Consider the following 11132-nt stretch of genomic DNA (forward strand, 5'->3'; position numbering starts at 1 on the left):
GTGATCCTCGGCCTGGATTTTCTGTCACGTAATCATGCGGTTATCGACTGTGCTCGTGCTGAAGTGGCCTTCTCTGCGTTGTGTGCCTCGTCTCCGGAATTTCCGTTGAACAAGCCGTTTGTCGCTGACGACATCGACATACCACCGACTAGCGCAGCCTTTGTTCCAGTATCTTGTGCCGATGTGTCTAAGCCTGCAGTGTTGTTTACGCCTTCCCAAACATTCCAAAGTCGCAAGAGCCTCGTGTTGCCGTTTGCAGTTCTAGATATTACGGCGGGCGCTACCGATTTGTTTGTCACAAATCCCTTGCCGTCTCCCACAACCTTGCGTCGCGGAGAACGTATTGGAACATTCCAAGACTTAGACGGTTCCTCCATCTTCGACCTTGACGGTGAAAGTGATTTGCAGCTTAATGCATTGACGCCATCTGCCCATTCAACTGTCCACGAAAACAATGGTTTGTTTGGCACCTCAATTGATGGCAAACTTGAAGAACCACACCGCGAAAAACTTCTAGAACTTCTTCACTAGTTTCGCGGCTCGTTAGATTGCCAGCAGACGTCCTTAGCCCGAACGCACACCGTTGTCCATCACATTAACACCGGCTCCCAAGCGCCTCTGCGGCAGCGTCCCTACCGTGTATCTCCTGTTGAGCGTCGTGTGATCACCGAACAAGTGGCCGACATGCTTCAACGTGGCGTCATTCGGCCGTCCAGCAGTCCCTGGTCTTCACCTGTGGTACTTGTGAGGAAAAAAAGACGGCTCGATTCGCTTTTGCGTCGATTACCGCCGTTTGAACAATGTCACGATTAAAGACATATACCCTTTGCCGCGCATCGATGTTGCCCTGGACTGCTTGCAATGCGCTGAATTCTTCTCATCACTAGACCTACGGTCCGGTTATTAGCAGGTCCCCATGGCACTATCAGATCGTCCAAAAACTGCTTTTGTGACGCCCGATGGGCTATACGAATTTATTGTAATGCCCTTCGGCCTTTGTAATGCGCCAGCCACATTCGAAAGGATGATGAATAGCGTCTTGCGTGGGCTAAAATGGAAGACATGCCTATGCTACTTGGACGATGTCGTTGTTTTCTCCCCTGATTTCGACAGCCACCTCTATCGTCTCAGCGAAGTCTTGAGTTGCCTCACGAGCGCAGGCCTTCAACTAAATATCAAGAAGAGCCACTTTGGAGCTCGGAAGCTCACAATACTTGGCCACGTTGCCTCAAAACAGGGCGTCCTCCGAGACCCAGAGAAGCTTCGTGCTGTCGCTGAGTTCCCGAAGCCTACGACCGTGAAAGCGCTTCGCAGCTTTGTCGGACAGTGCTCGTACTTTCGCCGCTTTGTGAAGAACTTTGCTTCGATAATAGCACCACTGACACAGCTGATCACTGGCGATGGACACCTCTCTGTTTGGTCGCCAGCATGCGATGATGCTTTTGCAACATTACGCCATCTCCTTACTTCACCCCCTATTTTACGCCACTTCGACCCTACTGCTCCAACCGAGGTGCACACGAAAGCCAGTGGCGTAGGACTTGGCGCTGTCCTTGCTCTACGCAAGCCTGGCTTCTCGGAGTATGTAGTTGCGTATGCCAGTCGCACCCTAACCAAGGCAGAGCACAGATACTCGGTTTCCGAAAAGGAATGTTTGGCCATTGTTTGGGCATTACAAAAATTTCGTCCTTACTTATATGGACGCCCATTTGATGTAGTTACAGATCACCATTCACTCTGTTGGCTCACTTCATTGAAGGATCCTTCGGGCCGGCTTGGACGTTGTGCACTACGTTTACAGGAATTCGATATTCACGTCATTTACCGCTCAGGCCGCAAGCACACCGACGCAGAAGCTCTTTCTCGTTCGCCCCTTCCTTCAGCCGTTGCACCTGTTTCCTCCGCCGAAGCTACCATCGGCAGCATCGATACCGCTGAAATGCCTTCGGAACAACGCAAAGGGATAGCCTCGCTCATCGACGTTCTCTCCTCGTCTTCGGTGACACCACGCCATCGTCTACCTCGTGCACTACGTCGGCAAATTCCCCATTATGCAATACGGGATGCCATGTTGTACCGTCGCAACTATCAGCCGGATGGTAGGAAATGGCTTCTTGTTATACCTCGCCATTTGCGCTCGAACATGTGCGCGTAGTTCCACGCAGACCCTCAAAACGCGCACGCTGGCGTTTTGAAAACATACGACCGGCTTCGTCAGCGACTTTTCTGGCGTAGAATGTACTCGTACGTTCGCAAGTACATACGCTCCTGCACTGAGTGTCAGCGACGGAAAACAACTTCTCATGCCTCTGGCAAATTACAATCATTGCCGTGTCGAGCTCGGCCGTTTGATAGAATCGGCATCAACCTCTACGGCCCACTACCTTGTACTCCTGCGGGAAATCGCTGGATTATTGTGGCCGTTGACCACCTAACCCGTTACGCTGAAACCGCCGCTTTTCCAGCCGCTGCTGCTCGTGATGTCGCCTTGTTCATCTTGCGTAGCTCTGTCCTTCGCCATGGCGCGCCACGTGAGCTGCTTAGCGACCGTGGGCGTGCGTTTCTATCGCAAGTCACCCAGGAGCTTCTCAGTGAGTGCAATATTATTCATCGCACCACTACAAGCTATCACCCACAGACAAGCGGTTTGACAGAGCGCTTTAACCGCACGCTCGGTGATATGCTTTCTGTGTAAATATCCTCCGATCATTCTAATTGGAACTTGGTGCTCCCTTTCGTGACGTATGCGTATAATGCGGCCACGCAAGCAACTACTGGGTTTTCAACTTTTTTTCTACTGTACGGACGTGAGCCCTCTTCTATGCTTGACACGATACTTACTTACCGCCCAGATGCTTCAGAATACCGCCCAGCCTCCGAACTTGTTCAGTGTGCCGAAGAGTGCCGCCAATTAGCGCGTTCATTTACGTCCGTCGCACAAGGTCTCCAAAAAGAACGACTTGACCAAGACAAGCCTGCTCACAGCTTTCCCGTAGGCTCATTTGTATGACTTTCGGTTCCATTCCAGTCCCCCGGCCTCTCCCGAAAGTTGTCACCCAAGTACAATGGTCCGTACTGCATCGTTCAATGCACGTCACCGGTCAACTACGTCGTCGAACCAGTGACACTTGCCGATGACAGACGGTGCCGTTGTCGTGAGACAGTCCACACCAGCCGCTTAAAAGCTTACTATGATCCCCTTGTGCTTGCTTCGCCGTGAGTCGCCTGGATGGCCACTCCTCACCACCGGGGCAAATGTAGTGGGGAAGAGGGAGAGAGACAGTATCTAGTTGGAGCACCTGAAAGACGACTACGACGAAGAGCTGAGCTCGTGACAGTGACTGACGCCTCTTGAACCAGGCAGTTGGTTTATTCAATAAACCCCCTTATACAAGAACTTTTTTTGATGAGTTCGTGGTGTGAGGTCAAGGCACCTTCGTACGAAATCGACGTTTCTAATAAATATTTGAACGGTGTATGAATGACACTGCTTTGAATACCAGTGAGTAGACATCATCATAAATATGAATCGGGGTAAGTCTCATAGTTTCCCCCGTGTTAATAAACGCTCCTTGACTTGAACTTGACTTGAAACCGCCTTCAATGCATCGAGTTTGGAACGCGTCTGTGCGTTCGTGCTGCATTGGCACCGCCAGCGTGTTCGAAACGCGCTTGTGCTGCATCGAAGTCGGTGGCAAGTGAAGTTCAAGTCCAGCAGCATTTCTGAATACGGGGGTTAAGATAAGCGAATAGAAAACATTTATACATGCGTTCACTTTGGAATCACTCGGACTCAGAGTCACCAAAACTTTCCTGAACAGGACACACTCAACTCACACTAACTAAAATGTTCTTCGACCGGACTCACTCGGACACAGATTTACGAAAGTATTTCTCACCCTGACTCACCCAGACTCACAATCGTGGCTCGATCCGCGTCTAAGGGAGTCCGAGCGGTCGACTCATGAGAGAGTTCACCGACTTGCGGTCCCTGGGAGAGGGCACTACAGCTGACTTTCCGGGAGCCTCTGTAGCGAGGGAATCGCGTTGTACGTCGTGTATAAAGCCCAAGGAAACTATTTCCGAAATGTTATGTAATTAGTACCGATCTTATCAACAAATTCTTATTACCAGATCCACTCTCTTTAGAAGGACGCACGGACGGACGGACAGCAGATGAACGGACGGATGGATAGATGCGTGAACGTAAACTCACAATGGGTTCCTGTACTATTATACTTCAGCCTTTTTAGCAGTCAACGCTACCTAAGAGTACATGCATAACATCTTGCCTAGTAATGGCGCAATGTCTCGCCGCAATTTAATGGCATGCCTTATAATATCTTCCCAATTTGGGCACGTAATACTTCAGAAAGACAATAATAAGCTGTCCATCATGTTGTCCTGGTATGCAAGACTTAGCCGCACTTAATTAGTTGCAAACACGTGTACCGTACAAGTAGTTAAAAAAAAGCTTGTTATATGGCAACTCCGACACCATGATGCAGCCAATGTCTCTTCATGGTAAAGTTCTTACCGCAGCCTGTGTTTTTTACAGCAGTTGTATCATGGCACGTGGTCTGAATAGTCTAAGCTATGTTTGAAAAGTCGCAGCTAATGCAATGACGGTTGTTCCTCAAAAATTATGAAACAAACAAGCACCTTAATTGTTAAATTTTTACACGCAATTATTTGCCCTTCCTCCGACTTTTCTGATGATAATCTCACCAAATTTAATTATTAAAGTTGTACTCGTAGTTCCCGCGTTTTTAACGTAGCACCTTGCTTCGTGCGTACTAATGCTAACACCTGTGAGAAAAGGTATAAAAATATCTTTGTTCGTACCTTTGAATACAGTTATTTTTTTCTGCGTGTAATGGAACTGTGGAAGTTTCTCTTAAGTAAAGTTGGCTCTTTACCACTAAATGTCTTCAAAAGTTGCCGTTGATGTAAATCTTACTAACGTGTAATCACGTCCCTTTTACTTTTGCTTTGAAACGAGTGTCCGTGCCTTACCATTAGTAATATTTGTTTGAATTTTTCCCCATTTTTTTTTCCATTCTATAACCCTGAACAAGGCTGCAGTATATACAAATAAAATGTATAAATTAAATCAATTAGAGGAAGGTGAACGCGTCGGAATCATTTACAGTTTTGGTTCTAGTAACGTTGATGGTGCTGCTGCGCGCTTCGTACGTCACTGTTTTCTGCACTCACCCCAGTGGCCTGGTCGATGAAGCTCCTCTCGAGGTCCCCCATTTCCCGCATCCACTGGTCGACGGACTCCTCCAGAAGACCGTAGGTCATCCTGGAAAGCCAATTAATCAAGATGCACGCAAGTGCACAATGCAGCTACCGGTCATATTCCATCGCTTGATTGCTCTGTTTCAGTTTGATTTGCCGAACATGAAAACCCCGAAACGCTATTCCCGTGCTTAATGTCGACTGGTTTAGAAAGAAAATGAACAAGGAACAAGGAAAAAAAACATTAATAAACAAGAGAAAGGATAATGAAAACCTTCGTGCGATAGTGTTGCCGAAATTTGCAGAAAGCTTGCTACAAATATACGGATTGAGTACCGGCAGAGAATGCAGCCTAAATAGAAAAGGTATTGAAAACTTTAGTGCAAGAGAATTGTTTCTGTTGCTTATTTATGTGTCTAGTAGCAATGGACTACTGAACTGCGTGTGATAAAGGCACAGTGTGTGGCAGGTGAATATTCATGCTTCGATGGGCTGCTATTGCGCTAGCGTTTCGTACCAGTCATGAAATATGACCATTCAGCTTCGCTTGAAATGTTTGTTGCAAATAGTGTATGAGAATATGACAGCAATGATATCGAGGACTTTTGATTTGAAGCAATTGATTTGAAGCAATCGAAGTTTTCATCTTGTGGCTTCTTGGAGCATGCAATTTTGGACCTGGGAGCACTGTGAGAGATAATTTCACATATATGAGTGCAGTGTAGAAGCAAGTAGCAATTACATTACAACACCTCAATAGTTATTGTGGGGCTTTAATGAAGATATAAAAATATCTTGATTGATTGCTAATCTAATGCACGAAATCATCTTAGGAGCAGTTCACATTTCACTCGAAAATTAAAAAAAGAAAGTGGCACCACGTAATGGAGCGTTCTGGAATAACCACTTCAGCAATTGTCTTCGGCAGTAACAAATGAACGAGATACTAGATGACTAAAATTGTTCTTCATGAGATAATGCTCTTGATACACCTATGTGGTTATCATGAGATGTGCAAACGAACGCTGCAACGTACAACACTGCCTCAACATTAAACGTCGCACTTTCTTCAACACATTCCCCTCAGACGACTACAAAAAAAAAATAAGAAGTTATTTTTCTTCTCAATCGATCGTACCGTATTGACACGATTGTCAGTCGACTCAAATGTTGGTCGACCCACCCAAACTCGCACGAAAAATAAATAAATAAAAAATCACACTAAAAAAATGTGGCTTCATGGCAGGGCTTTAAAGCTGTGCGAAAAAGCTAGCTTCACGAGAATACGCGGGGATTATTTCTAGAAAGACGTTAGAACAGAAACTAGATTTAGACCCTAGGTCAACCACCCCACTTGGGATTTCACCATAATACAAAATGGGTCGACCTAGAACCGTGTAAATACCGTACTACTGAGCGGAACAAGATGTCACTTAGCTATAGCCTAAAAGAAACAACCTCCTGGAAAGTCATTCAATCAAGATGCACGCAAGTACACAATGCACCTTCCGGTCATGTTCCATCGCTTGATTGCTCTGTCTCAATTTAATTTGCTGAGCATAAAGACCTCGAAGCGCTATTCCCGTGGGTAACGTTGACTGGTTTAGAAAAAAAAATGCATTAGGAACAAGAAAAAAAAACACAGGAAACACGCTTCTTCATTCTTCCTGAGGCCTCTGCGTGCTGTAGCAAGAGCATTCCCGCAGTGCTTCCAGGCTATCATATGTGCATACGCCGGTTTGCCTGGCATATCTGCTTCAAGTCGAGCTTTCGTGAAAGTGTCCGAAAGTGCGTTCAGGGGGGGGGGGGGGGGGGGTCTGAATGGTTCAGCAGCAAACGTCGTTTCAAGTGTGAATACACTTTATAAGCGACTCCAAACCATCCACCGCCGTCGGCGGCGTCCGCAGTCTTCTCTCTATCTTTAAAAGAAAGAGGACTTGGCGGGCCGCAGCGCGACGCTCTACCGAATAAGCCACGGACGCGACGCTGATATCGGTGTCAGTAACGCGCCTTATACCCCCTCCCCCTTCGCTCGCTGCAGCTGCGCGCGCACCCCTCTCTCTCACGCGTCCGCCTTCTCTCTCAGTCTCCCGTCGAGAGCGGGTCGTGAGGGGGAGTAAAGTTAAAATCCGTTGGCATTCGCCAGTGAGTTAACGTAAATTCCCCCGTGTGATCAAATTGCGATTCCCAGGAACCATTACGCCATAAAGGCACATAGTGTGATTAATAAATATAATAGTGCGAATTATTAAATACCCCTCATAGCATCACCCCGTGTATTCGCACTTAACCATGTTCACCCTCGGGGAAATGCTTGGGAGTTTTTCCTTTTGACGCAGTGCTGTATATGGCTAGGTCACTCTTTTTATATACCGAAAACGCCCTGGTGCCCTCTAGGACACATTCACCCTCACCCCTGACTCCCCTTAAAAAAAGATATCAGAGGTTGAATTCAACAAGCGAGAGAACATTCGTTCTATATAACTCAAAAACGTTTTCATTGAATCAATCAACTTACGGATTGACCTAACTTGACGGGAAGGCGAAAGCGGCCTTTCTTTTCTTCTCACTTGATAAAGTGATCAAGGTTTAGTATCTTATCAGACAAACTATTTCACACATGACGATATTTATAGCTCGAGAGCAAAACGACGACACAGAGACAAGAAGGACACGTGTCCTTCGTGTCCTTCTTGTCTCTGTGTCGTCGTTTTGTTCTCGCGCTACAAATATCGTCCTGCCATACCAACTAGCCCAAGCTTCCACACTTCTAAATGTTTCTTACAATCACGATTTGCATGAAATCGCCGTTTACAACACGTGACCAGTGTCAAAAACAGCAGTCGGATGACCCGTGAGCACTACATTAGGATATTTAAAGCGGATACAGAAAGAGAAGAGCTTTTCTAAGTACTATTGCCCTTTCATTTAATCAACCAGATTGCTTAGGTTTTAGCTGGACTATAGACACGGCGAATCGTCCCAAAGGCGACAACTTGTGCGTACACGAGTTCGGTTGATTGTGAAGCAAGAAAAGGCGCACAGGTAGAAATGCAGAGAGGGGAGGGTTTCGGAGGCAATCATAGCAAGGTTGTTGCTCTGTTTGGGACCGACCGAGGATATTTTGAAACCAAAACGCTCCGCCGCCGAGCAAGGAGGTGGGATAATGAACTACGGTGCTCTTGGAACGAGCTGCACTTGAGTAGGCGCAGTAAGGTGCCGACAGACAGGATTGTCATAAATCGGTGCAAATGATGCAGTTGGACCACAAATTCATGGATCAAGTCTACAATCGCACCAGGTATCGCAACATGGGAATTACGCAAACATTAGGCGATTTGAAGGCCTGCTAAAAGGCATAATTTATCATCACCACCTACAACAGCTTCAACAGAGTCTGCAGCAGTTAAGATGCGTGTACTGTATCACCGAACGGATGCTCAAACTTTGCAAACTGCCTTTTCAGAATAAAAAAAAAATACGGAAGGAACCACCTGCAGAAGAGACATTTTTTGTTGCTGTACGAGATACATTATGTTTCAACAACGTACTTACGTTGAAGATGGCGCAGCACTTGGGGTCATCTTTGTCGGGGCTTTGGTGGTAGCTGACAAAGAAAAAAAAATGCAGATCATCAAAAAAGTTTCTCCACGGGGAATTGGCTGGCGTATTCGCATGGAGTTCGAAATCGTAGCCCGGAAACTCGCAGATGCTCAGGTAATACACTCACAGTAGAAGACATTAAAAATAAATTTCTGCGCATTTCCGAAATAATTTCGCTTCACTTAAATCTGAACACGTCAGCCAATGTCACTCGTAGTCTTGACAGCAAGTGTGGTATAGTCAAACATAACGACAATCAGAGCTGTATGATACGTTCCCCGCACAGCTTTGAAAAATATAAGCCATAAACAGGTGACAGTGTGCCAGACCTAAAGCTGCTTTGAGCCCGCCATGCGATCTGGTCGTACAAACTACATCAAAACACAGCAGCTTAATAATTTTAAAATACATCAGCATTCTCTTTTTCTGCACGCAATATCACTATAGAATAAATTATCTGAAGTCATAGTTAACGCTAATACAACAGAAATATTTGTTCAGTTTTTAAACAACCTTTTGTTTGACACGTAAAGCTACTTTTATGCTGAACAGCCATGTTGGCAGTTGATTCCCTCGTTCACTTTTTTTTTATGTATAGTGTGCAATTTACCTCATGTGTTGAATTGTTGTATGTGCATGTTTTATCACTGTTATGAAGTTGTGTGCTTGGAATTTCGAAGCATATTTACTAATTTTCCTTTGTTTGTTATTTGTAGTTTACGTTCACTCTATCTGTAATTTATCGACTGCTGTAAATACTATTGTTGGTATTGTTTATGTTTAATGGTGTTCTCACTCCTGATTGGGACCGAGTAGGGCCTGTTGTATTTTTAAATAAAAGAAAAATAAAAAAAATAAAAATACTTCCCCTTCTGGCCTATGAAAAAAAAAAACAACTAACAATCAACCTTGCAGCGCAAAAAAAAAAACACGAGACGCAAAAGGAAGAGAACCACAAGGAAGGACACCATTCTTGTGTTTTTCTTCATTTTGAGCCTCGTTTTTCTGTGCCGTTTTTAACTATGAACCCACACGAACTCACCTAGCTGTCAGTGTTGCTGAACTAGCTTTACGTACGCAATATATACGCATTAGCTTTGGCTCATGTAATGATCTGGCTTGTGAGAATATTCGAGCACTTCGAAGTGACAAATACGGGATTTGCTATAGAAACGACGAAGTTTGCTGTCGAGGAGGCTCGTGCTGCTGCAACTGCTGCTGAAACCGCTGGCTGCTGTCTCGCTACTGTTAGGCCCATTAAACGGTTGCCTCACCCCGACGTGGCGTCTAACAGTATTCTTACATTCGGTGAAGAGTGCTGGTTGTCTCAAACTAGAACTCCGTTCCTGAACTCTACCTCAACCCCCCGCCTCGCCAATACCTGACAATAATAACCCAGCCATCTGCAGTCATAATACCATCGATCACCTGTTCCGGAATGCCACGACAGCGAGATCCAGTTATTTTCAACGCGACCGACGACCAAGACGCCGAATACTGGCTGTCCCAGTGTGAAGCGGTAAGAGCCCACAATAAGTGGGATGATACAGACAAGCTCGCTTACCTTAATTTCTATCTCGCGGGTGTGGCAGAACTGTGGTTTAACAACCACAAAGCGGAAATACCCTCTTGGTCAACCTTCAAGATGCGCTTTGCAGAAGTCTTCGGCCGACCCGCTGTTCGCAAGCTCCGCGCCGAACAGCGCTTGCCCTGCCGCGCACAGCGCTCTGGCGAGACCTTTACCTCGTATATTGAGGATGTTCTGGACCTCTGCCGTCGTATCGCTTCCGACATGTCTGACACTGACAAAATACGGCACATCATGAAAGGTATCGAGGACGATGCTTTTCACATGCTCGTTGCAAAAAACCCGCAAACCGTCGCCAGCTTATTCGGCACTGTCGGAGTTTTGACGAGCTGCGGAGAGAACGCATTTATACTCGACGTCCAAACCTCGACACGATCTCTACATCTGGGTTAACCATTGGCGCTGTTTCCTCCGAAAAAACCCCGTTAATGCAGCAAATCCAGCAGTTCGTCCGAGAAGTGGCGCGCGAATTGTCTCTGGTGCCGTACGTTCCCACCAGTGCGCACACGCTGAACCCAACGCTCCGCAAGGCAATCGAAGAGCAAGTTTCTGACGCCCTGTCTCCCACATACAATCCTCCACCTATCTCCGTCCCTCTCACTTACGCTGATGCCGCCTGACGATCGCCACCGTCGCTACCAACCGTCACGGATCTTGCTACACAGCCCCGTCCCCTCTACCACCTGGCGCTGCCCGC

The sequence above is a fragment of the Rhipicephalus microplus genome, chromosome 10 (genome assembly GCF_043290135.1).
Source record: "Rhipicephalus microplus isolate Deutch F79 chromosome 10, USDA_Rmic, whole genome shotgun sequence".
Classification (NCBI taxonomy): domain Eukaryota; kingdom Metazoa; phylum Arthropoda; class Arachnida; order Ixodida; family Ixodidae; genus Rhipicephalus; species Rhipicephalus microplus.